This window comes from Balaenoptera ricei, chromosome 5, assembly GCF_028023285.1.
Source record: "Balaenoptera ricei isolate mBalRic1 chromosome 5, mBalRic1.hap2, whole genome shotgun sequence".
NCBI classification, from domain to species: domain Eukaryota; kingdom Metazoa; phylum Chordata; class Mammalia; order Artiodactyla; family Balaenopteridae; genus Balaenoptera; species Balaenoptera ricei.
This window is the reverse complement of record NC_082643.1, coordinates 37,627,374-37,652,086: the sequence shown is the minus strand read 5'-3', so window position 1 is coordinate 37,652,086 and position 24,713 is coordinate 37,627,374. Positions and strand designations below refer to the sequence as shown.

Sequence of the window (24,713 nt, the reverse complement as noted above, 5' to 3'; positions counted from 1 at the left end):
CATCCTCACCTCCTTTTCGGGCTTGGTCCTTGGTCTACTCAGAAACACTTTAAAAAAAAATATCTCCAGTCTCTCCCCTTGCATCCCTTCTACATAGTTCTACTTTATCCAGCTGAAAGATGAGCACATATTCTGAGATAATGTGCCAGGTTTTCATTCTTCATTTTCTTGTGAATGAGAGAAGGGAAAATGTCTCCCAGCCTGCTCCCCCATCTCCTCATTTTGAGATGCTGTTGCTGTGAAAGCAGGACTACAGAATTCATTGGCAGAGGTGAAATCCAAGTCTCAGGAAATGCAGTTTTTAAAAGGAAACCTCTTGTAAGAAGTAAACGCTTTGTCTGTCCTTGAGAGTGTTAATTGTGAAGTGGGTAAAACTCAGACTGTATGGCCCAGTCGGGCTTAAAGAGCAGGGTAAAGCCTGGCAGCCAAGAAGGGACAGTTGTCTAGAAAAGCAGAAGACACAGCATCATGGGATTAAAGGGTGTCACAGTTTTGTGAAAAAGCAAGTCGTATTTGGTAAGGAGCCTAAGAAATGTAAGTGAACTTCTTACATGATATGTGATGCAATATTTTATTTAAGTAGAGCTCATGTCCTAAGTTGGGCCATTTTCAGGAGTACAAATGAGCTTTCTTCTTGAATGTAGACTAGGTTTCCTAGACTTAGACAGCCCTGATTTCAAATTTTTGGCTTAATTTACGAAAGAGGTTGAGAACAGAAATAGAGAAGATACCCAGTTATTAAGTCCTAACCCAAATTATATGTGTGGTGAAATAGGATTTGACAAATAAGTAAGATACTTTTGCGTAATAAATGTTCAGTCAGATAACTATTTATGTCCCCTCCCTATTCCAACTTTTAGGGACTCTCCATTGTCATTAGAATAAAGGACACATTTGATTGCATGTCCTGCTTCATAGTGCAATGTCCTTGTCTACTCTTGGCTTATACAACCTGCCTCTGAGCCTCCTCCATCCACGATGACCTGGGTTAGACAGTCATGTCTCTTATTTTTTTGCTCAGACTATTAAATTCACCAAGGACACCTTCCTCTTTTCTTAGGCTCCCCAGTTCCTTCCAATTCCTTGAGATCCTGTTTAAAGGAGTGATGGCAGGAAGGTTTAAGACATACAAATAAATCAAATAAGGAATGGTCAGTATTATAAGAATGAAATTCTATGGGAATTCAGGGGAAGGAAAGATTACTTCAGCTCAGTACATCAGGGAAGAGGTAACAAGTCATTGAAATTGTTGGAAGACAGAAAAGCAGGGAGAGACACACATTCGCACACATGTGCACACACTGAGGCATCAACCGGGGATGGGATATGGGCCAGGCAGTCATGGTCTTCTCAGATCTGGACTCAGAATGCCAATTGTTAACCCCCAGCACAGACTGGCTTCAGCTGTCACCTCTAGACTGCCCTGTGTGACTGTGACTGTGCCTGTGTGTGCACCTGCAGGGGAGCTGCATGGAGTGGCTGTGCTGCCCAGGGACAGGTGTGGACAGCAATTCTTGGTGGGTGTAGCAATTGCATTTGGGCCTTTGCATTCAAATAAATGAATGAATTCTGAGTAGGATTTGATCATACTGAAGTGAAGGGAGGGAAGGAATTCCAAGCAGAAAGAGCACCGTGAAACACCATGTGTGAAATGGGGGACTGTGTATTTTGACAGGAACACAGACACTAAGAGTGAAACAAGAGAAAATAATTTGTAAAAGCGAGTTAGGGACACTGGAAAATTTGAATGCAACTGTTGGCATTGGGAATTCATTCCCTTCCTGAGTTCAGAGCCAATTAAGAGATCTCAGGAGTCAGTAGTGATGGGATCATAATCTCATCACTATTACCTTTAAAGCTGATTAGAGAATGTTCTTTTAGACCAGTGGCCAGCTGGGTTTGTTAATTAGAATTACCAAACAGGCATGGGAATCACTGGGTAATTCAAGGCCTCTCTTGCAGGAGAAGGCCTCTTACTATGTGGCAGAGAGCAGGGGCTATTCAATTGGTTATTTCCTTCCTTCCTTCCTTCCTTCCTTCCTTCCTCCCTCCCTCCCTTCCTTCTTTCCTTCCCTCACTATTTCCTTCCTTCCCTCCCTCTCTCCTTCCTTTCTTTTCTTCTTTTCTTCCTTCCCTTTTTCCATATTTATTAAGTACCTATAATGGGCCAGCTACTCTTCTACATGCTGAGGATAAAGTATTGAACAGGACAGACACAGAATTTATATTTGAGAAAGGGTTCAAGTTAAGGCTGACCAAATCTGAAAAGAAAATCCCAGAGAGGCCTCAGCTGGTTATGCTCAATTTCTTCTCCCAAACTCAAGATGCATTATAACCACAAAATAACAAATGTTTACCTCACTCAATTTTCTAACCTATAAAATGGTATTAAGAATTCTTCCCTTGAATAACTCCTCAATTTTTTAAGTCAAATGAAAACATATTGAAAATGTTAGCGTACTATTAACACATAAAGAAACGTTTAGTTAATAAACTATAGTGTTTTCACCTTAGGTGCTCTTTCTTCTCCTTCCTTAGCAACTCTTATTACCTTAATTTCTCTTTGTCTTCTTATTTATTCTTTCACTTTCCTTCTTAACTTGGCTGCTTTTCTCCACTAAGGATGTTTGAGTTCTTTCCAAGAAAACCCTTCCTTGAGTTACTTTATGTAAAAGTCCTATAGCTACTCTGCATTGGAAAGATTGTGCTTTGGAAATGCTTTAAGTCATCATTTAAATTTGATAAGCTTGATGAATTGGGAGATTGGTGTTGACATATATACACTAATATGTATAAAATGGATAACTAATAAGAACCTGCTGTATAAAAAATAAATAAAATAAAAATTTAAAAAAAGATAAGCTTCTGAGTGTACAAATAGAACGTGGTCAATGAGCAGAAACTTTCCATTAGAACAGGGAGCTTTATTGAGTGCTTGGCTGCACCAAACACCCTGCTGGGCAGTGGGAAATATCAGAGAACAAGATGGAAATGGTCCCTCTCCATGAAGAGCTTTTGTTCTGTGGGGGAAGACAGACCACAAGGGTGATCAATGATGTGGCAGTCCAGGGGGCTATGAGGATAGATGTGAAGACTATTTGAGGAAGTGCTATTTAAGGACTTCAGCTGGGTCCCTTAGATGGCATTCTGAGGACCAAGAATTTTTAGCTGACATAGTATAGAACAGTGTATGGGCATGTGCACCACAAGTGCACACATCTGCGGATGTATATTGATTAAGTTAATGTATTTTGTACTCCACCTAATTAAAAATATAATATGAAGCTGCTAATAAAACTACACAAAATTCACAAAGATGAAAATAAAACTAAGGAAATCAGGGCAAAAGATAAGGGAAGCAGCACAGTAAGATTAAGCTAGGAAGAATTTAGCACATGGAAATAGAATCTGTAGGATCACGCACATGCGTTAAGGCTGGAACCATTCCCGTAGTGACAGGATTCATGTAGATACATTCCTCCTGTTCAGGAGAAGAAGCATTGACTTTCCTGGAACTAAAGCCTTGGGGAATCTTTCTCCTGTAGTTCTTTACAGAGGGAACACAGAAATGTAATAGGAAATCCCCTAAATAGTGTGCTTAATGATAATACACCGTTCTGTAAATGTGTCTGTATTGGGAGCAGGGAGGCAAAGCAGTGCAGCCCGTGCTTCCATTACATGTACCTGCACTACCTTCTTTTTCCTCCAGGAAAGCAAAGCTGCTAAGGCGTCTAAATTTTCAAACCTTAACATTTGCCAGCTGTGGTTATGATGCTTTTCCCGGTATGAAATCAGCAAGTTGGAGTCTGTAATGGAACTCACAGCCTTAAGTTTATAGTGTGGATTTCCCCCCTTTGCCTTCCCACTATTTGTCTTTTCATTAGGATTTTTCAAATCCATGGGTCCCCCTTGAGTTTAGGGTGTACCTGTTTGTGTTTGTATCTGAAAGTACACCCTTCAGATATAAAAGACCTCTGTGCATAAATTTAGGGTACTCCTTTGTTTTACAAAACATATACAGGAGAGGTACAACTACAAGATAAAAGTCACATGATTCAAAGTGATGATACTCATTCCCCAAAGAGGATGAGATGCTTAAACGTGGATCCTTTTTTAAAAAAAAACTTTATTGGAGTATAATTGCTTTACAATGTTGTGTTAGTTTCTGCTGTACAGCAAAGTGAATCAGCTATATATACGTACATATATCCCCATATCCCCTCCCTCTTGAGCCTCCCTATCCCACCCCTCTAGGTGGTCACAAAGCACTGAGCTGATCTCCCTGTGCTATGCAGCAGCTTCCCACTAGCCATCCATTTTACATTTGGTAGTGTATATATGTCAGTGCTACTCTCTCACTTCATCCCAGCTAAATGTGGATCCTTTAAAAAAAAACCCAGCAACCAATTCCCCTTTCTAGACTTTTCAGACTTTCAGGGTGTCCTGTATGGGTGGAGTGGGGCAAAGGTGGCCCTTAAAAATCATACAACATGGAAGCTTCATATATATATGAGTACACACACACACACACACACACACACACACACACACATGTGGAGTAAAGCAGGCTCAATAGAAAACACTGTTTACAAAAACATATCATTTAAAAAGTGAATGTTTGCCATGATTGCATCCCAAGAGAGAACACCTGTTAGGAGTTTGGGGGGTATATTCTTCAGATTTTTATTTTCTCTGGAAATAGTAACGTTGCTGTAACTCAGTACAATGGTCTTCTATCTTGAATTAAGAAACTGGTCAAAAGGAAATGAGCCTTACCTTTCAGTGGGCCAGGTGGTACCATGTGGCCCATCACCTTCATCTCCTGCTGCTCACATTGAAGGAGTGCAGGTGATGGCAGGGAAAGTTGTATCTGATTTTCTTCCTCTGGATGGAGCCCCCAAACGTGTATGGTCTCCTTTGTATTTCAGATTCTTGTGTGCAGTGCAGCCCATGATGGAGTTGACAGGGTTGGGAAGTCAGGTGTGGTACTCACAGCCTCGCTGCCCCTCTGCCCTGCTCTGGCTCGGGCTTTCATTCCCATTTGCGTGTGGCCTTTCTCTTGAAGAAGTATTCTTTTGCCCTAGTCTGGCAGTCTTTTTAACTCTTCCTCTCTTACCTCAGCACCTTATCTCTTCTTGAAAACTCAGCCCCAGTAATTCTCTGATCCTTCCCTTTTGCTTCTGCCCATTTTTGGATCAGGTTGTTTGTTTTTTTTAACATTGAGCTGCATGAGCTGTTTATATATTTTGGAGATTAATCCTTTGTCCGTTGATTCATTTGCAAATATTTTCTCCCATTCTGAGGGTTGTCTTTTCGTCTTGTTTATGGTTTCCTTTGCTGTGCAAAAGCTTTGAAGTTTCATTAGGTCCCATTTGTTTACTTTTGTTTTTATTTCCATTACTCTAGGAGGTGGATCAGAAAAGATCTTGCTGTGATTTATGTCAAAGAGTGTTCTTCCTATGTTTTCCTCTAAGAGTTTTATAGTGTCTGGTCTTACGTTTAGGTCTCTAATCCATTTTGAGTTTATTTTTGTATATGGTATTAGGGAGTGTTCTAATTTCATTCTTTTACATGTAGCTCTCCAGTTTTCCCAGTACCACTTATTGAAGAGCCTGTCTTTTCTCCATTGTATATCCTTGTCTCCTTTGTCATAGATTAGTTGATCATAGGTGGGTGGGTTTATCTCTGGGCTTTTTATCTTGTTCCATGGATCTATGTTTCTGTTTTTGTGCCAGTACTGTATTGTCTTGATTACTGTAGCTTTGTAGTATAGTCTGAAGTCAGGGAGTCTGATTCCTCCTCCCAATTTTGTTTTGTTGATCTTTGCTATTGTTTTCTTTATTTCTGTTTCATTTATTTCTGCTCTGATCTTTAAGATTTCTTTCCTTCTGCTAACTTTGGGTTTTATTTGTTCTTCTTTCTCTAGTTCCTTCAGGTGTAAGGTTAGATTGTTTACTTGAGATTTTTCTTGTTTCTTTAGGTAGGCTTGTATAACTATAAACTTCTCTCTTAGAACTGCTGTTGCTGCATCCCATCCCAGCTGTTGCTGTTTTGGATCATCGTGTTTCCATTGTCATTTTTCTCTAGGTATTTTTTGATTTCCTCTTTAATTTCTTTAGTGATCTCTTGGTTATTTAGTAACGTATTGTTTAGCTTCCATGTATTTGTGTTTTTTACGTTTTTTTCCCTGTTATTGATTTCTAATCTCATAGTGTTGTGGTCAGAAAAGATGCTTGATATGTTTTCAATTTTCTTAAATTTACTGAGGCTTGATTTGTGACCCAAGATGTGATCTATCCTGGAGATTGTTCCATGCGCACTTGAGAAGAAAGTGTAATCTGCTGGTTTTGGATGGAATGTCCTATAAATATCAATTAAATCTATCTGGTCTATTGTGTCATTTAAAGCTTCTGTTTCCTTATTTATTTTCATTTTGGATGATCTGTCCATTGGTGTAAGTGAGGTGTTAAAGTCCCCCACTATTATTGTGTTACTGTTGATTTCCTCTTTTATAGCTGTTAGCAGTTGCCTTATGTATTGAGGTGCTCCTATGTTGGGTGCATATATATTTATAATTGTTATATCTTCTTCTTGGATTGATTCCTTGATCATTATGTAGTGTCCTTCCTTGTCTGTTGTAACATTCTTTATTTTAAAGTCTATTTTATCTGATATGAGTATAGCTACTCCAGCTTTCTTTTGATTTCCATTTGCATGGAATATCTTTTTCCATCCCCTCACTTTCAGTCTGTATGTGTCCCTAGGTCTGAAGTGGGTCTCTTGTAGATAGTATATATATGGGTCTTGTTTTTGTATCCATTCAGCAAGCCTGTGTCTCTTGGTTGGAGCATTTAATCCATTCACGTTTAAGGTAATTATCGATATGTATGTTCCTATGACCATTTTCTTAATTGTTTTGGGTTTGTTTTTGTAGGTCCTTTTCTTCTCTTGTGTTTCCCACTTAGAGAAGTTCCTTTAGCATTTGTTGTAGAGCTGGTTTGGTGGTGCTGAATTCTCTTAGCTTTTGCTTGTCTGTAAAGCTTTTGATTTCTTGATCGAATCTGAATGAAATCATTGCCGGGTAGAGTAATCTTGGTTGTAGGTTCTTCCCTTTCATCTCTTTAAGTATATCATGCCACTCCCTTCTGGCTTGTATAGCTTCTGCTGAGAAATCAGCTGTTAACCTTAAGGGAGTTCCCTTGTGTATTATTTGTTGTTTTTCCCTTGCTGCTTTCAATAATTGTTCTGTGTCTTTAATTTTTGCCAATTTGATTACTATGTGTCTCGGCGTGTTTCTCCTTGGGTTTATCCTGTATGGGACTCGCTGCACTTCTTGGACTTGGGTGGCTATTTCCTTTCCCATGTTAGGGATGTTTTCAACTACAATCTCTTCAAATATTTTCTCTGGTCCTTTCTCTCTCTCTTCTCCTTCTGGGACCCCTATAATGTGAATGTTGTTGCGTTTAATGTTGTCCCAGAGGTCTCTTAGTCTGTCTTCATTTCTTTTCATTCTTTTTTCTTTAGTCTGTTCTGCAGCAGTGAATTCCACCATTCTGTCTTCCAGGTCACTTATCCGTTCTTCTGCCTCAGTTATTCTGCTATAGATTCCTTCTAGTGTAGTTTTCATTTCAGTTATTGTATTGTTCATCTCTGTTTGTTTGTTTTTTAATTCTTCTAGGTTTTTGTTAAACATTTCTTGCATCTTCTCAATCTTTGCCTCCATTCTTTTTCCATGGTCCTGGATCATCTTCACTATCATTATTCCAAATTCTTTTTCTGGAAGGTTGCCTATCTCCACTTCATTTAGTTGTTTTTCTGGGGTTTTATCTTGTTCCTTCTTCTGGTACATAGCCCTCTGCCTTTTCATCTTGTCTTTCTTTCTGTGAATGTGGTTTTTGTTCCACAGGCTGCAGGATTGTCATTTTTCTTGCTTCTGCTGTCTGCCCTCTGGTGGATGAGGCTATCTAAGATGCTTGTGCAAGTTTCCTGGTGGGAGGGACTGGTGGTTGGTAGAGCTGTTGCTCTGGTGGGCAGAGCTCAATAAAACTTTAATCCACTTGACTGCTGATGGGTGAGGCTGGGTTCCCTCCCTGTTGCTTGTTTGGCCTGAGGCAACCCAACACTGGAGCCTACCTGGGCTCTTTGGTGGGGCTAATGACAGACTCTGGAAGGGCTCACACCAAGGAGTACTTCCCACAACTTCTGCTGTCAGTGTCCTTGTCCCCATGGTGAGCCACAGCCCCCCGCCCCGCCTCTGCAGGAGACCCTCCAACACTAGCAGGTAGGTCTGGTTCAGTCTCCTATGGGGTCACTGCTCCATCCCCTGGTTCCCGATGTGCACACTACTTTGTGTGTGCCCTCCAAGAGTGGAGTCTCTGTTTCCCCCAGTCCTGTCAAAATCCTACAATCAAATCCCACTAGCCTTCAAAGTCTGATTCTCTAGGAATTCCCCCTCCCGTTGTCAGACCCCCAGGTTGGGAAGCCTGACTTTGGGCTCAGAACCTTCACTCCAGTGAGTGGACTTCTGTGGTATCAGTGTTCTCCAGTCTGTGAGTCACCCACCCAGCAGTTATGGGATTTGATTTTACTGTGATTGTGCCCCTCCTACCATCTCATTGTGGCTTCTCCTTTGTCTTTGGATGTGGGGTATCCTTTTTGGTGAGTTCCAGTGTCTTCCTGTCGATGATTGTCCAGCAGCTAGTTGTGATTCTGGTGTTCTCACAAGAGGGAGTCGAAGTGAGTTGATTTTTGAACGTTAGTATTGAGTCAACCACTTACATAACATTGCTACCAGTATTTCTATCTGTTCTTTTGCCACAGGATTATTAAGAATATCAAATACCTAAACCAGACCACTGAAATTAGTTAATAACTCAAAGGCAAGTAGGATTTTGAGCATACCAATCAGGGGATCAGCTACTGGCAACCTAATTTTTATGCCATAAATATCAGTTAATTGTTCTTTTAAGGATGAGTATCTTACCTGTGTTGGAAGATTCAACCTCATGAAAACAGTGTCATTGGTAGAAAAGAGCTCTGGGAGGAGCACTTCCGTGGGCTGTGGGGCTGGGTGACTCTATTCTTCTCACTTTTTTTTGACTCTCTTTAGCATTGGTACGTTGGAGGGTTTGGGGTTTTTAATTTTGCTAGATTTGAGTGACTGTGTGTGCATATGTGTGTGTGTGTGTGTGTGTGTGTGTGTGTGTGTGTGTGTGTGTGTTTACAGTTAAGTTTAAAAGGAGCTTCAAAAAGTAGATAATATTTTTAGTTTTAGTTGTTCTAATGACATGCATTATAAAGGCATAATATAAAAATTTAACTGGGCGAAAGCATTGTTTGGGACCTGAAATAAAATAAAATCATTTGGTTCTTCTTCTTCCTCTGCTGCTGCTGCTTCTCTTTCTCTTTTATAACTTAGCTTTACTGTAGGAATACAACATAGAGGCAGCAATGAATGGAGAGTAAACTTGCAATTAAAACCAGCTCAAATACACGATCTCAAATGAGCCCCTGATACACTTTAGACTGAAGTCACTTCAAAGTTACTCTCTTGGGCCTGAAGCACTGACCATTTTTCTAAGAGAAGATTTCTCCCTATGCTTTAGATTGGGGATTGACAAACTATGGCAGATGGACCAGATCTGGTCTGTTGCCTGTTTTTGTAGCACCTGTGAGCTAAGAACATTTTTATATTTTTAAATGTTTGAGAAAAAAGAGAAATAATATTTTGTGATAAGTGAAAATGTTATGAAAATCAAATTTGGTGTTTATAAATAAAACTTTTATTGGAACAAAGCCATTCATTTACATGTTGTCTGTGTCTCTTTCATGCTAAAATGGCAAAGTTGAGTAAAAGAGGCCTTATGGGCTGCAAAGCCTGAAATATTTATTATCTGTCCCTTTACAGACAAAGTTTGCAGATGCCTGCTTCAGCGATCAGTAATAACCTAGGCCTTGTAACTCTTATACATCTGCGCTTAGTGGGTCTTCAAGAATGAAGTACTAGAGGATGCACTCTCAAAAAGCTGGATAAATGGATGGCAAATATCTATAAATACAATTGTTTTTAGGTTTTGTATTTTTGATGCTCAACTTCTTTTTCATAATATTGTTTCAATAAAACTATCTCTATGAAAATTTGGACAAAAAAATTGTCTCAGCAAATTTCAATTACACAGTACAGTGTTATCAACTGTAGTCACTATGTTTTATATTGGATCCTCAGACCTTATTCATCTTATAGCTGAAATTTTGTAACCTTTTACCAGCTTCTCCCTCTTTCTCCCACCCCAGGCAAACATTTGTCTACTATCTTTATCTATGAGTTTGACTCTTTTTTAAAAGATCTACCTATAAGTGATACCATGCAGTATTTGTCTTTGTCTGACTTATCTCACTTAGCATAATGCCCTCAAGGTCCATCCATGTTGTGACACATGACAGGATTTTCTTCTTTCTCATGGTGAATAATGTCCCATTGTGTATAAACATACCAGTTCTTCTTTATCCATTCATTCATTGATGGAGACTTAAGTTGTTCCTATATCTTGGTTATTGGAAATAGCTCTGCAGTCAACATGGAGTGCAGATATCTCTTTGAGATATTGCTTATATTTCCTTTGGATATAAACTCAGTAGTGGGATTACTGGATCATATGGTAGGTCTGTTTTTAGTTTTTTGAGAAACCTCCATACTGTTTTCCATAGTGACTGCACCAACTTACATTCCCACCAACAGTGCATGAAAGTTCCCTTTTCCCCATATCCTTGCCACCACTTGTTATTTCTTTTCTTTCTGATGATAAGCCCTTCTAAAAGGTGTAAGGTATTGTCTAATTGTGGTTTTGATATGCATTTCCTGATGATTAATGATGTTGAGCACCTTCTCATGTACCTTTGGCCACATGTATGTCTTCTTTGGAAAAATATCTATTCAGATCCTCTGCCTATTTTTTTTTTAGATTTTTCTCCATTGAGTTATATGAGTTTTTTTTAATATATATGTTGGATATTAACCCCTATCAGATACATAATTTGCAATTTTTTCATTCCTAGGTTTTCTTTTTATTTTGTTGATGGTTTCCTTTGTTGTGCATAAGCTTTTTTGTTTGATGTAGTCCTACTTGTTATTTTTGCTCTGTTGTTTTTGCTTTTGGTGTCAAATCTAAAAAATAATTATAAGACCAGTGTTAAGGAGGTTACCCACTATGCTTTTTTTTTTTTAACATCTTTATTGGAGTATAATTGCTTTACAATAGTGTGTTAGTTTCTGCTTTATAACCAAGTGAAGCAGTTAAACATATACATATGTTCCCATATCTTTTCCCTCTTGCATCTCCCTCCCTCCCTATCCCACACATTTAGGTGGTCACAAAGCACAGAGCTGATCTCCCTGTGCTATGCAGTTGCTTCCTACTAGCTATCTATTTTACGTTTGGTAGTGTATATATGTCCATGTCACTCTCTCTCTTTGTCACATCTTACCCTTCCCCCTCCCCATATCCTCAAGAGCATTCTCTAGTAGGTCTGTGTCTTTATTCCCATCTTGCCACTAGGCTCTTCATGACCTTTTTTTTTCCCCCTTAGATTCCATATATATGTGTTAGCATACTGTATTTGTTTTTCTCTTTCTGACTTACTTCACTCTGTATGACAGACTCTAACTCCATCCACCTCACTACAAGTAACTCAATTTCGTTTCTTTATATGGCTGAGTAATATTCCATTGTATATATGTGCCACATCTTCTTTATCCATTCATCCGATGATGGACACTTAGGTTGCTTCCGTGTCCTGGCTATTGTAAACAGAGCTGCAATGAATATTTTGGTACATGACTCTTTTTGAATTATGGTTTTCTCAGGGTATATGCCCAGTAGTGGGATTGCTGGGTCGTATGGTAGTTCTATTTTTAATTTTTTAAGGAACCTCCATACTGTTCTCCATAGTGGCGGTATCAATTTACATTCCCACCAACAGTGAAAGAGGGTTCCCTTTCCTCCACACCCTCTCCAGCATTTATTGTTTCTAGATTTTTTGATGATGGTCATTCTGACCAATGTGAGATGATATCTCAATGTAGTTTTGATTTGCATTTCTCTAATGATTAGTGATGTTGAGCATTTTTTCATGTGTCTGTTGGCAATTTGTATATCTTCTTTGGAGAAATGTCTATTTAGGTCTTCTGCCCATTTTTGGATTGGGTTGTTCGTTTTTTTGTTATTGAGCTGCATGCGCTGCTTTTAAATATTGGAGATCAATCCTTTGTCAGTTGCTTCATTTGCAAATATTTCCTCCCATTCTGAGGGTTGTCTTTTGCTCTTGTTTATGGTTTCCTTTGCTGTGCAAAAGCTTTTAAGTTTCATTAGATCCCATTTGTTTATTTTTGTTTTTATTTCCATTTCTCTAGGAGCTGGGTCAAAAAGGATCTTGCTGTGATTTATGTCATAGAGTGTACTGCCTATGTTTTCCTCTAAGAGTTTGATAGTGTCTGGCCTTACATTTAGGTCTTTAATCCATTCTGAGTTTATTTTTGTGTATGGTGTCAGAGAGTGTTCTGATTTCATACTTTTACATGTACCTGTCCAGTTTTCCCAGCACCACTTATTGAAGAGGCTGTCTTTTCTCCACTGTATATTCTAGCCTCCATTATCAAAGATAAGGTGACCACATATGCGTGGGTTTGTCTCTGGGCTTTCTATCCTGTTGCAGTGATCTATGTTTCTGTTTTTGTGCCAGTACCAAACTGTCTTGATTACTGTAGCTTTGTAGTATAGTCTGAAGTCAGGGAGCCTGATTCCCCCAGCTCCATTTTTCGTTCTCAAGATTACTTTGGCTATTCGGGGTCTTTTGTGTTTCCATACAAATTGTGAAATTTTTTGTTCTAGTTCTGTGAAAAATGCCAGTGGTAGTTTGATAGGGATTGCATTGAATCTGTAGATTGCTTTGGATAGTAGAGTCATTTTCACAATGTTGATTCTTCCAATCCAAGAACATGGTATATCTCTCCATTTATTTGTATCATCTTTAATCTCTTTCATCACTTTCTTATAATTTTCTGCATACAGGTCTTTTGTCTCCTTAGGTAGGTTTATTGGTAGGTATTTTATTCCTTTTGTTGCAATGGTAAATGGGAATGTTTTCTTAATTTCACTTACAGATTTTTCATCATTAGTGTATAGGAATGCAAGAGATTTCTGTGCATTAATTTTGTATCCTGCTACTTTACCAAATTCATTGATTAGCTCTAGGAGTTTTCTGGTAGCATCTTTAGGATTCTCTATGTATACTATCATCTCATCTGCAAACAGTGACAGTTTTACTTCTTCTTTTCTGATTTGGATTCCTTTTATTTCTTTTTCTTCTCTGATTGCTGTGGCTAACACTTGCAAAACTATGTTGAATAATAGTGGTGAGAGTGGGCAACCTTGTCTTGTTCCTGATCTTAGTGGAAATGGTTTCAGTTTTTCACCATTGAGGATGATGTTGGCTGTGGGTTTGTCATATATGGCCTTTATTATGTTGAGGATAGTTCCCTCTATGCCTACTTTCTGCAGGGCTTTTATCATAAATGGGTGTTGAATTTTGTCGAAAGCTTTCTCTGAATCTATTGAGATGATCATATGGTTTTCTCCTTCAGTTTGTTAATATGGTGTATCACGTTCACTGATTTACCTATATTGAAGGATCCTTGCCTTCCTGGAATAAACCCCACTTGATCATGGTGTATGATCCTTTTAATGTTCTGTTGGATTCTGTTTGCTAGTACTTTGTTGAGGATTTTTGCATTGATGTTCATCAGTGATATTGGCCTGTAGTTTTCTTTCTTTGTGACATCTTTGTCTGGTTTTGGTATCAGGGTGATAGTGGCCTCGTAGAATGAGTTGGGGAGTGTTCCTCCCTCTGCAATATTTTGGAAGAGTTTGAGAAGGACAGATGTTAGCTCTTCTCTAAATGTTTGATAGAATTCGCCTGTGAAGCCATCTGGTCCTGGGCTTTAGTTTGTTGGAAGATTTTTAATCACAGTTTTAATTTCAGTGCTTGTGATTGGTCTGTTCATATTTTCTATTTCTTCCTGGTTCAGTCTCGGCAGGTTGTGCATTTCTACGAATTTGTCCATTTCTTCCAGGTTGTCCATTTTATTGGCATAGAGTTGCTTGCAGTAATCTCTCATTATCGTTTGTATTTCTGCAGTGTCAGTTGTTACTTCTCCTTTTTCATTTCTAATTCTATTGATTTGAGTCTTCTACTTTTTTTCTTGATGAGTGTGGCTAATGGTTTATCAATTTTGTTTATCTTCTCAAAGAACCATCTTATAGTTTTATTGATCTTTGCTATTGTTTCCTTCCTTTTTTTTCATTTATTTCTGATCTGATCTTTATGATTTCTTTCCTTCTTCTAACTTTGGAGTTTTTTTGTTCTTCTTTCTCTAATTGCTTTAGGTGCAAGGTTAGTTTGTTTATTCGAGATGTTTCCTGTTTCTTGAGGTAGGCTTGTATTGCTATAAACTTCCCTCTTAGAACTGCTTTTGCTGCATCCCATAGGTTTTGGGTCATCGTGTCTCCATTGTCTTTGTTTTTAGGTATGTTTTGATTTCCCCTTTGATTTATTCAGCGATGACTTCGTTATTAAGTAGTGTATTGTGTAGCCTCCATGTGTTTGTGTTTTTTACAGATCTTTTCCTGTAATTGATACTAGTCTCACAGCGTTGTGGTCGGAAAAGATACTTGATACGATTTCAGTTTTCTTAAATTTACCAAGGCTTGATTTGTGACCCAAGATATGATGTATCCTGGAGAATGTTCCATGAGCACTTGAGAAAAATGTGTATTCTGTTGTTTTTGGGTGGAATGTCCTATAAATATCAATTAAGTCCATCTTGTTTAATGTATCATTTAAAGCTGTGTTTCCTTATTTATTTTCATTTTGGATGATCTGTCCGTTGGTGAAAGTGGGGTGTTAAAGTCCCCTACTATGATTGTGTTACTGTCGATTTCTCCTCTTATGGCTGTTAGTATTTGCCTTATGTATTGAGGTGCTCCTATGTTGGGTGCATAAATATTTACAATTGTTCTACCTTCTTCTTGGATTGATACCTTGATCACTGTATAGTGTCCTTCTTTGTCTCTTGTAATAGTCTTTATTTTAAAGTCTATTTTGTCTGATATGAGAATTGCTACTCCAGGTGTTTTTTTTAATTTCCATTTGCATGGAATATCTTTTTCCATGCCCTCAATTTCAGTCTGTATGTGTCCCTAGGTCTGAAGTGGGTCTCTTGTAGACAGCATATATACGGGTCTTGTTTTTGTATCCATTCAGCCAGTCTGTGTCTTTTGGTGGATGCATTTAATCCATTTACATTTAAGGTAATTATCGATATATATGTTCCTATTCCCATTTTCTTAAATGTTTTGGGTTTGTTATTGTAGGTGTTTTCCTTCTCTTGTGTTTCTTGCCTAGAAAAGTTCCTTTAGCATTTGTTGTAAAGCTGGTTTGTTGGTGCTGAACTGTCTCAGCTTTTGCTTGTCTGTAAAGGTTTTAATTGCTCCATCAAATCTGAATGAGATCCTTGCTAGGTAGAGTACTCTTGATTGTAGATTTTTCTCCTACATCACTTTAAGTATATCCTGCCACTCCCTTCTGGCTTGCAGAGTTTCTGCTGAAAGATCAGCTGTTAACCTTATGAGGATTCCCTTGTGTGTTATTTGTTGTTTTTCCCTTATTGCTTTTAATATTTTTTCTTTGTATTTAATTTTTGATAGTTTGATTAATATGTGTCTTGGCGTGTTTCTCCTTGGATTTATCCTGTATGGGACTCTCTGTGCTTCCAGGACTTGATTAACTATTTCCTTTCCCATATTAGGGAAGTTTTCAACTATAATCTCTTCAAATATTTTCTCAGTCCCTTTCTTTTTCTCTTCTTCTTCTGGGACCCCTATAATTCGAATGTTGGTGCATTTAATGTTGTCCTAGAGGTCTCTGAGACTGTCCTCAGTTCTTTTCATTCTTTTTTCTTTATTCTGCTCTGCAGTAGTTATTTCCACTATTTTATCTTCCAGGTCACTTACCCGTTCTTCTGCCTCAATTATTCTGCTATTGATCCCTTCTAGAGTATTTTTAATTTCATTTATTGTGTTTTTCATCATTGCTTGGTTCCTCTTTAGTTCTTCTAGGTCCTTGTTAAATGTTTCTTGCATTTTGTCTATTCTATTTCCAAGATTTTAGATCATCTTTACTATCATTATTCTGAATTCTTTTTCAGGTAGACCACCTATTTCCTCTTCATTTGTTAGGTCTGGTGTGTTTTTATCTTGCTCCTTCAACTGCTGTGTGTTTTTCTGTCTTCTCATTTTGTTTATCTTACTGTGTTTGGGGCTTCCTTTTCACAGGCTGCAGGTTCGTAGTTCCTGTTGTTTTTGTATCTGTCCCTAGTGCCTAAGGTTGGTTCAGTGGGTTGTGTAGGCTTCCTGGTGGAGGGAACTAGTGCCTGTGTTCTGGTGGATGAGGCTGGATCTTGTCTTTCTGATGGGCACATCCACGTCTGGTGGTGTGTTTTGGGGTGTCTGTGGTCTTATTGTGATTTTAGGCAGCCTCTCTGCTAATGAATGGGGCTGTGTTCCTGTCTTGCTAGTTGTTTGGCATAGGGTGTCCAGCAGTGTAGCTTGCTGGTCGTTGAGTGAAGCTGGGTGTTGATGTTGAGATGGAGATCTCTGAGAGATTTTTGCTGTTTGGTATTACATGGAGCTGGGAGGTCTCTTGTGGACCAGTGTCCTGAAGTTGGCTCTCCCACCTCAGAGGCACAGCCCTGATGCCTGGCTGGAGCACCAAGAGCCTTTCATCCACATGGCTCAGAATAAAAGGGAGAAAAAATAGAAAGAAAGAAAGAAAGAGGATAAAATATAATAAAATAAAGTAAGATAAAAGAAAATAAAGCTATTAAAATAAAAAATAAGAAAAAAATTATTATGAAAAAATTTATTAAGAAAATAAAAATTTTTTAATTTTCTGAAATAAATTTTTTAAAATAAAAAATTATTAAGAAATAACTTACTAAGAAATTTTTTTTAATTTTTTAAAATAAAAAATAAGAAAAAAATTATTAAGAAAAAATTTATTAAGAAAAAAAAATTTTTTAAGTAAAAAAAAGAAACGGACGGACTGAACCCTAGGACAAATGGTGAAAGCAAAGCTATATAGACAAAATCTCACCCAGAAGCATACACATACACACTCACAAAAAGAGGAAAAGGGGAAAAAATAATATATCCTGCTCCCAAAGTCCACCTCCTCAATTTGGGATGATTCGTTGTCTATTCAGGTATTCAGCAGGTACAGGTACATCAGGTTGTTTGTGGAGCTTTAATCCACTGCTTCTGAGGCTGCTGGGAGAAATTTCCCTTTCTCTTCTTTGTTCGCACAGCTCCCGGGTTTCAGCTTTGGAGTTGGACCCGCCTCTGCGTGTAGGTCGCCTGAGCGCATCTGTTGTTCGCTCACAGAGGACGGGGTTAAAGGAGCAGCTGCTTCCGGGGCTCTGGCTCCCTCAGGCCGGGGGGAGGGAGGGGTACGGATGTGGGGCAAGCCTGCAGCGGCAGAGGCTGACGTGATGTTGCATCCGCCTGAGGGGCACCATGCTTTCTCCCAGGGAAGTTGTCCCTGGATCACGGGACCCTGACAGTGGTGGGCAGTACAGGCTCCTGGGAGGGGAGTTGTGGATAGTGACCTGTGCTTGCACACAGGCTTCTTGGTGGCTGCAGCAGCAGCCTTAGCGTCTCATGCCTGTCTCTGGGGTCTGCGGTGATAGCCGTGGCTCGCGCCTGTCTCTGTAGCTATTTTAAGCGGTGCTCTGAATCCCCTCTCCTCGTGCCCCAGGAAACAAAGAGGCACGAAAAAGTCTCTTGCCTCTTCGGCAGCTCCAGACCTTTTCCTGGACTCCCTCCCGGCTAGCTGTGGTGTGCTAACCCCTTCAGGCTGTGTTCACTCAGCCAACCCCAGTCTTCTCCCTGCGATCCGACCGAAGCCTGAGCCTCAGCTCCCAGCCCCCGCCCGCCCCGGCGGGTGAGCAGACAAGCCTCTCGGGCTGGTGAGTGCTGGTTGGCACCGATCCTCTGTGCGGGAGTCTCTCCGCTTTGCCCTCTGCACCCCTGTCGCTGTGCTCTCCTCCGCGGCTCTGAAGCTTCCCCCCTCCGCCACCAGCAGTCTCCGCCCATGAAGGGGCTTCCTAGTGTGTGGAAACCTTTCCTCCTTCACAGCTCCCTCCCACTGGTGCAGGTCCCGCCCCTATTCTTTTGTCTCTGTTATTTCTTTTCTCTTTTGTCCTACCCAGGTACGTGTGGAGTTTCTTGCCTTTTGGGAGGTCTGACGTCTTCTGCTAGCATTCAGTGGGTGTTCTATAGGAGCAGTTCCACGTGTAGATGTATTTCTGATGTATCTGTGGGGAGGAAGGTGATCTCCGCGTCTTACTCTTCCACCATCTTCTCCTCCTCCCCGCTATGTTTTTTAAAAATTTTTTAAAAATTTTATTTATTTTTTGGCTGCATTGGGTCTTCACTGTGGTGTGTGGGCTTTCTCTAGTTGCAGCGAGTGGGGGCTACTCATCGTTGTGTTGCACAGGCTTCTCATTGCAGTGGCTTCTCTTGTTGTGGAGCATGGGCTCTAGGCATGCAGGCTTCAGTAGTTGCAGCATGCCGGCTCAGTAGTTGCGACACATGAGCCCTAGAACACACAGGCTTCAGCAGTTGTGACGTGTGGCTCAGTAGTTGTGGTTCATGGGCTCTAGAGTGCTGGCTCCATAGTTGTGACACACAGTCTTATTTGTTCCACGGCATGTGGGATCTTCCCAGACAAGGAATCGAACCTGTGTCTCCTGCATTGGCAGGCAGATTCTTAACCACCGTGCCACCAGAGAAGTCCCCCTACTATGTTTATTTCTTGGAGTTTTATGGCATCAGGTCTTACATTCAAGATTTCAGTCCATTTTGTGTATGACATTAATTTTTGTGTATGATATAAGATAGTAGTCTAGTTTCATTCTTTTGCATGTGGCTGTCCAGTTTTCCCAACATTGTTTATTGATGAGACTGTCCTTTCCTCATTGTATATGCCTGGCTCCTTTGTTGTAAATGAATTGACCATATATGTGTGAGTTTCTTTCTGGGCTCTCTATCTTGTTCCATTAATCTATATGTCTGTTTTTATGCCAGTACAATACTGTTTTGATTACTATAGCTTCACAATATAATTTGAAATCAGGAGGTGAGATGTCTCCAGCTTTGGTCTTCTTTCTCAAGATTGCTTTGGCTATTTGGGGTCTTTTGTGGTTCTGCACAAGTTTTAATGTTGTTTGTTCTGTATTTGTGAAAAATGCAATTGGAATTTTAATAGGGATTACACTGAACCTGTAGATTGCTTTGGTAGAATGGACATTTTAACAATATTAATTCTTCCAATCCATGGGCACAGAATATATTTCTATTTATTTGCTTCAGTTTCTTTCATCAATGTCTCATTGCTTTCAATATAAAGTTTTTCACCTCCTTAGTTAAATATATTGCTAGGTATTTTATTCTTTTTGATGCAATTGTAAATGGGATTTATTTTTAAAATTCTTTTTCTGATAGTTCATTATCAGTGTTTAGAAATGCAACGGAGTTTTGTCTATCAATTTTGTATCCTGCAACTTCACTGAATTCATTTATTAGTTCTAAGATTTTTTTTGTTAAGTTTCTCGGGTGTTGTGTATATAATATAATGTCCTCTGAAAATGAAGACAGTTTTACTTCTTCCTTTCTGATTTGGATACCTTTTATTTCTTTTTCTTGCTTAATTGCTGTGGCTAGAACTTTCATTACTATGTTGAATAAAAGTGATGAGATTGGAAATCCTTGTCTTATTCCTGATTTTAGATGAAAAGCTTTCAGCTTTTTACCATTCAGTATGATGTTAGCTGTAATATATGGCCTTGCCATATATGTTAGCTTGTCATATATGGCCTTTATTATGTTGAGATATAGTCCCTCTATGCCTGATTTTTTGGGAGTTCTTATCATGAATGGATGTTGAATTTTGTGTCAAATGCTTTTCCTACATCTATTCAGATGATCACATGATTTTTATCCTTCATTTTGCTAATGTAGAATATAACATTGATTGATTTGTGGATGTTGAAACACACTTGATCATAGTGCATAATCTTCTTAATGTATTATTGAATTTGGTTTGCTAATGGTTTGTTGAGGATTTTTGCATCTATATTCATCAGGGATGTTGGCCTATAATGTTCTTTTCTTGTAGTGTCTTTATATGTTTTTCATATCAAGGTAATGCTGGCCTTGTCAAATGAGTTTGGAAGTGTTCCCTCTTCTGGTTTATTTCCTTTTATTTTTATTATATATATTGGATTTTTTTGCATAAATGGGATTTTTTTTGGTATTTATTTATTTATTTATGGCTGTGTTGGGTCTTCGTTCTGTGCGAGGGCTTTCTCTAGTTGCGGCAAGCGGGGGCCACTCTTCATCACGGTGCATGGGCCTCTCGCTATCGCGGCCTCTCTTGTTGCGGAGCACAGGCTCCAGACACGCAGGCTCAGTAATTGTGGCTCATGGGCCCAGCTGCTCCGCAGCACGTGGGATCTTCCCAGACCAGGGCTCGAACCTGTGTCCCCTGTATTGGGAGGCAGATTCTCAACCACTGCGCCACCAGAGAAGCCCCATAAATGGGATATTTTATATATAATTTTCTACTTGCCTTTTTTCTTTTTTACTTAATATATGTCTTTATATATAGACATAGTTTCCATGACTACACTGAATTCTATCTTATGGATGAATTTATAATTTATTTAATAATTCTTTAATTGTGGACATTTAAGTTTTAGAATAAATAATGCCACTTTATATGTCCTTTATACAAATATTTGTCTACATATAGACCTAGAAATATACTAACTGGGTTAAGTTATATTTTTAAGTTTGGGAGAATGCTTACCATATGTATATGGTAAAAACAAAGTTAATTTCCAGATAGGCTTTAAAAATGAGAGCATACTTCAATAAGTGTTGCTAGGAAAAGTGGACAGCTACATGTAAAAGAATGAAATTAGAACACGCCCTAACACCATACACAACAATAAACTCAAAATGGATTAAAGACCTAAAAGTAAGGCCAGACACTATCAAACTCTTAGAGGAAAACATAGGCAGAACACTCTATGACATAAATCACAACAAGATCCTTTTTGACCCACCTCCTAGAGAAATGAAAATAAAAACAAAAATAAACAAATGGGACCTAATGAAACTTAATAGCTTTTGCACAGCAAAGGAAACCATAAACAAGATGAAAAGACAACCCTCAGAATGGGAGAAAATATTTGCAAATGAAGCAACTGACAAAGGATTAATCTACAAAATTTACAAGCAGCTCATGCAGCTCAATATCAAAAAAACAAACAACCCAATCCAAAAATGGACAGAAGACCTAAATAGACATTTCTCCAAAGAAGATATACAGATTGCCAACAAACGCATGAAAGAATGCTCAACATCATTAATCATTAGAGAAATGCAAATCAAAACTACAATGAGATATCATCTCACACCGGTCAGAATGGCCATCATCAAAAAATCTACAAACAATAAATGCTGGAGAAGGTGTGGAGAAAATGGAACCCTCTTGCACTGTTGGTGGGAATGTAAATTGATACAGCCACTGTGGAGAACAGTATGGAGGTTCCTTAAAAAACTAAAAATAGAACTACCATACGACCCAGCAATCCCACTACTGGGCATATACCCTGAGAAAACCATAATTCAAAGAGTCATGTACCACAATGTTCTTTGCAGCTCTATTTACAATAGCCAGGACATGGAAGCAAGCTAAGCGTCCATCAACAGATGAATGGATAAAGAAGATGTGGCACATATATACAATGGAATATTACTCAGCCATAAAAAGAAACGAAATTGAGTTATTTGTAGTGAGGTGAATGGAGTTAGAGTCTGTCATACGGAGTGAAGTAAGTTAGAAAGAGAAAAACAAATACAGTATGCTATTGCATATATATGGAATCAAAAAAAAAAAAAAAAAAAAGGTCATGAAGAACCTAGTGGCAAGATGGGAATAAAGACACAGACCTACTAGAGAATGGACTTGAGGGTATGGGGAGGGGGAAGGGTAAGCTGGCACAAAGTGAGAGAGTGGCATGGACATATATACACTACCAAACGTAAAATAGGTAGCTAGTGGGAAGCAGCCACATAGCCCAGGGAGATCAGCTTGGTGCTTTGTGACCACCTAGAGGGGTGGGATAGGGAGGGTGGGAGGGAGGGAGACACAAGAGGGAAGAGATATGGGGACATATGTATATGTATAACTGATTCACTTTGTTATAAAGCAGAAAGTAACACACCATTGTAAAGCAATTATACTCCAATAAAGACATTTTAAAAAAAAAGAGCATATTTATTTCATCTTTGTCACACTTAATATATTATTTTAATGATTGCCAATTTGCTATTAATTTAATAGTTGCCAATTATTTTAATGGTCACCAATTTTAATAATTGCCAGTACTTGAAACATATTATTTTATTTTTCACCTATTTCACTACTAGTGAGGTTGAAAATCTTACACACATTTGTTCTTCTGTGAATTGTTTATGTCCTTTGTCTAAATATTTTGTAATGAGAAATCAATATTTTTATTTTTAAAAATTTATTTCCATATTAACTATTTTTTTACATTTCTCACAGATGTCATAACTAATTTGCATTGAAATTTTTTTGTGTGTGGTATTTTTGACAGTGTAGTTTTAAACGGTTATGTAGTCACTGTATTGACTTTTCCCTTTGTGATTTCTGTCCATATGTTTTAGTTTTGTAATTCCTTTTTGCTTTGAAATTTCTTTCCAATGTAAGAATCAGCCAAGAATTCCCCTATATATTCATTGTGCTTTAAATGATTTCATTATTTACATTTAACATATCTGTGTAGAATTTATTTTGGTGTGAGGTTAATAGCAAACTTTATTTTTTTCCCCATGTACTTTGTCAATTTTTCTAGCAACTTATGTGAATAAACCCACATTCCTCAGTGGTTTATGATGTTCTCTTTGTAATATACAAAAAAAAATAAGTTTACCAAGATCTTTTTCAGGTCTTACTTTTGTGTTCTACTGAACTGCCTGCTAATTCTCTCTTCTTTTTTTTTTTTTTTTTGAGATCACACTGTTTTTTAATTTAACACTTTGTAATAACTCATAAAACAAGTTACCACCCCACCCCTACCCACTGGTCTCTTTTCACAAAATTTCCTTTGGCTGTTTTTTGGGGGGGAGGTGGGGAGGAGGGCAATAAGTAGTAGGATTAATGGTCTTTTAATCCCATTCCTCAGTTAAGACAATAAAAACATTATCAGAACAGTAACCTTTTTTAAAATTGTAACTTGAGAGTATATATTCAGTTCATTCATCTAACAGCTCTATCAACTTCTCTGAAAATACATTTTAAAAAGTGAAAATAAAATACAGTTCTGTTTCCAATTTCTGAATAGTTCCACATGCCTGAGGATAGTTTTATTTTTCTTTTGCAAGTTTTAGCATTTTGGATTTTATCCTATGATGATATAGGTTGATTAATGGATTGTGTTTTAGGAATAAAAAAATATTCCTCAATGAGTGTTTGATGGGTGTTATGAAATATCTTGTTTTTTTATTGTTGTTGTTGTTGTTTAATTTTTATTTCATAATCATAAACTTAACTCTGAAGTCCAGCAAGACTTGGAGGGGGACAAGGAAAATATGGAACCCAAAGAAGTGCAGTGAGAACACAGAGATTATAGGATGATGCATGCAGACAGGGATGATGGGTGCTCTCCTGAGCTGCAGAAGGAATGGTGTGGTGGTTAAGATAAAATGCAAGTCAAATTTATTAGAGTTGTCCACAGTGGGCAACGATGATATTTTCTCTGGTCTTGCCATTCCTAGTCCCATAGCGTTCCACAGCTTCCACAATATTCATGCCCTCTTTCACCTTGCCGGGGACCACATGCTTGCCATTCAACCACTCTGTCTTGGCAGTGCAGATGAAAAACTTGGAACCATTAATGTTGGGTCCAGCATTGCTATGGACAAGATACCCGGGTCCCTATGCTTCAGGATAATATCATCATCAAATTTCTCCCTTAGATGGACTTGCTGCCAGTGCCATAATGGCATGTGAAGTTACCACCCTGGAACATGAACCCTGGAATAATTCTTTGAAAGCAGGAGCCCTTATAACAAATTCCTTCTCACCAGTGCTCAGAGCACAAAAGTTTTCTGCTTGTCCTTGGGAATTTGTTTGGAAACAACTCAAAGGAGATGTGACCCAAGAGCTCGCTGGCGGTGGCCATGTCAAAGAGCATGGTAGGAGTGACCATGGCTGGGCAGTGCCATGAAGCTCCAGGAGGGTGGCCCTTGTATCTGTAAAGCTATCTTGTTCTTATACTTACGTGATTTTTCTAAAGTCAAAATAGATTAGGTTAGTTATAAAAGCTATTTTTAAAACATGCTTGCATTTTATGTACAATATTAGATTCCTTCATTCCTGCAACAAAGTTTTAGAGCATCTTCATCTTGAGCCAGGTAGTACTGTTGTGGGTGCTGGGGATGTAGCAGGGAGCAAGAGTGATGCAATTCCAGTGGGGAAGACAAATATTACATAAGCAAATACATAAA

The 24,713-nt window shown here is 38.6% G+C and overlaps 1 protein-coding gene and 1 pseudogene across 1 annotated transcript in view; one reads left to right on the top strand and one right to left on the bottom strand.

Annotated features, from left to right (window-relative positions):
* The window catches only part of DCHS2 (dachsous cadherin-related 2), a 335,957-nt gene that overhangs the window by 125,378 nt on the left and 185,866 nt on the right, over nt 1-24,713 (top strand). The gene's annotated exons all lie outside the window — the stretch shown is intronic.
* LOC132366383 (peptidyl-prolyl cis-trans isomerase A-like) lies at nt 23,926-24,415 on the bottom strand (annotated as a pseudogene).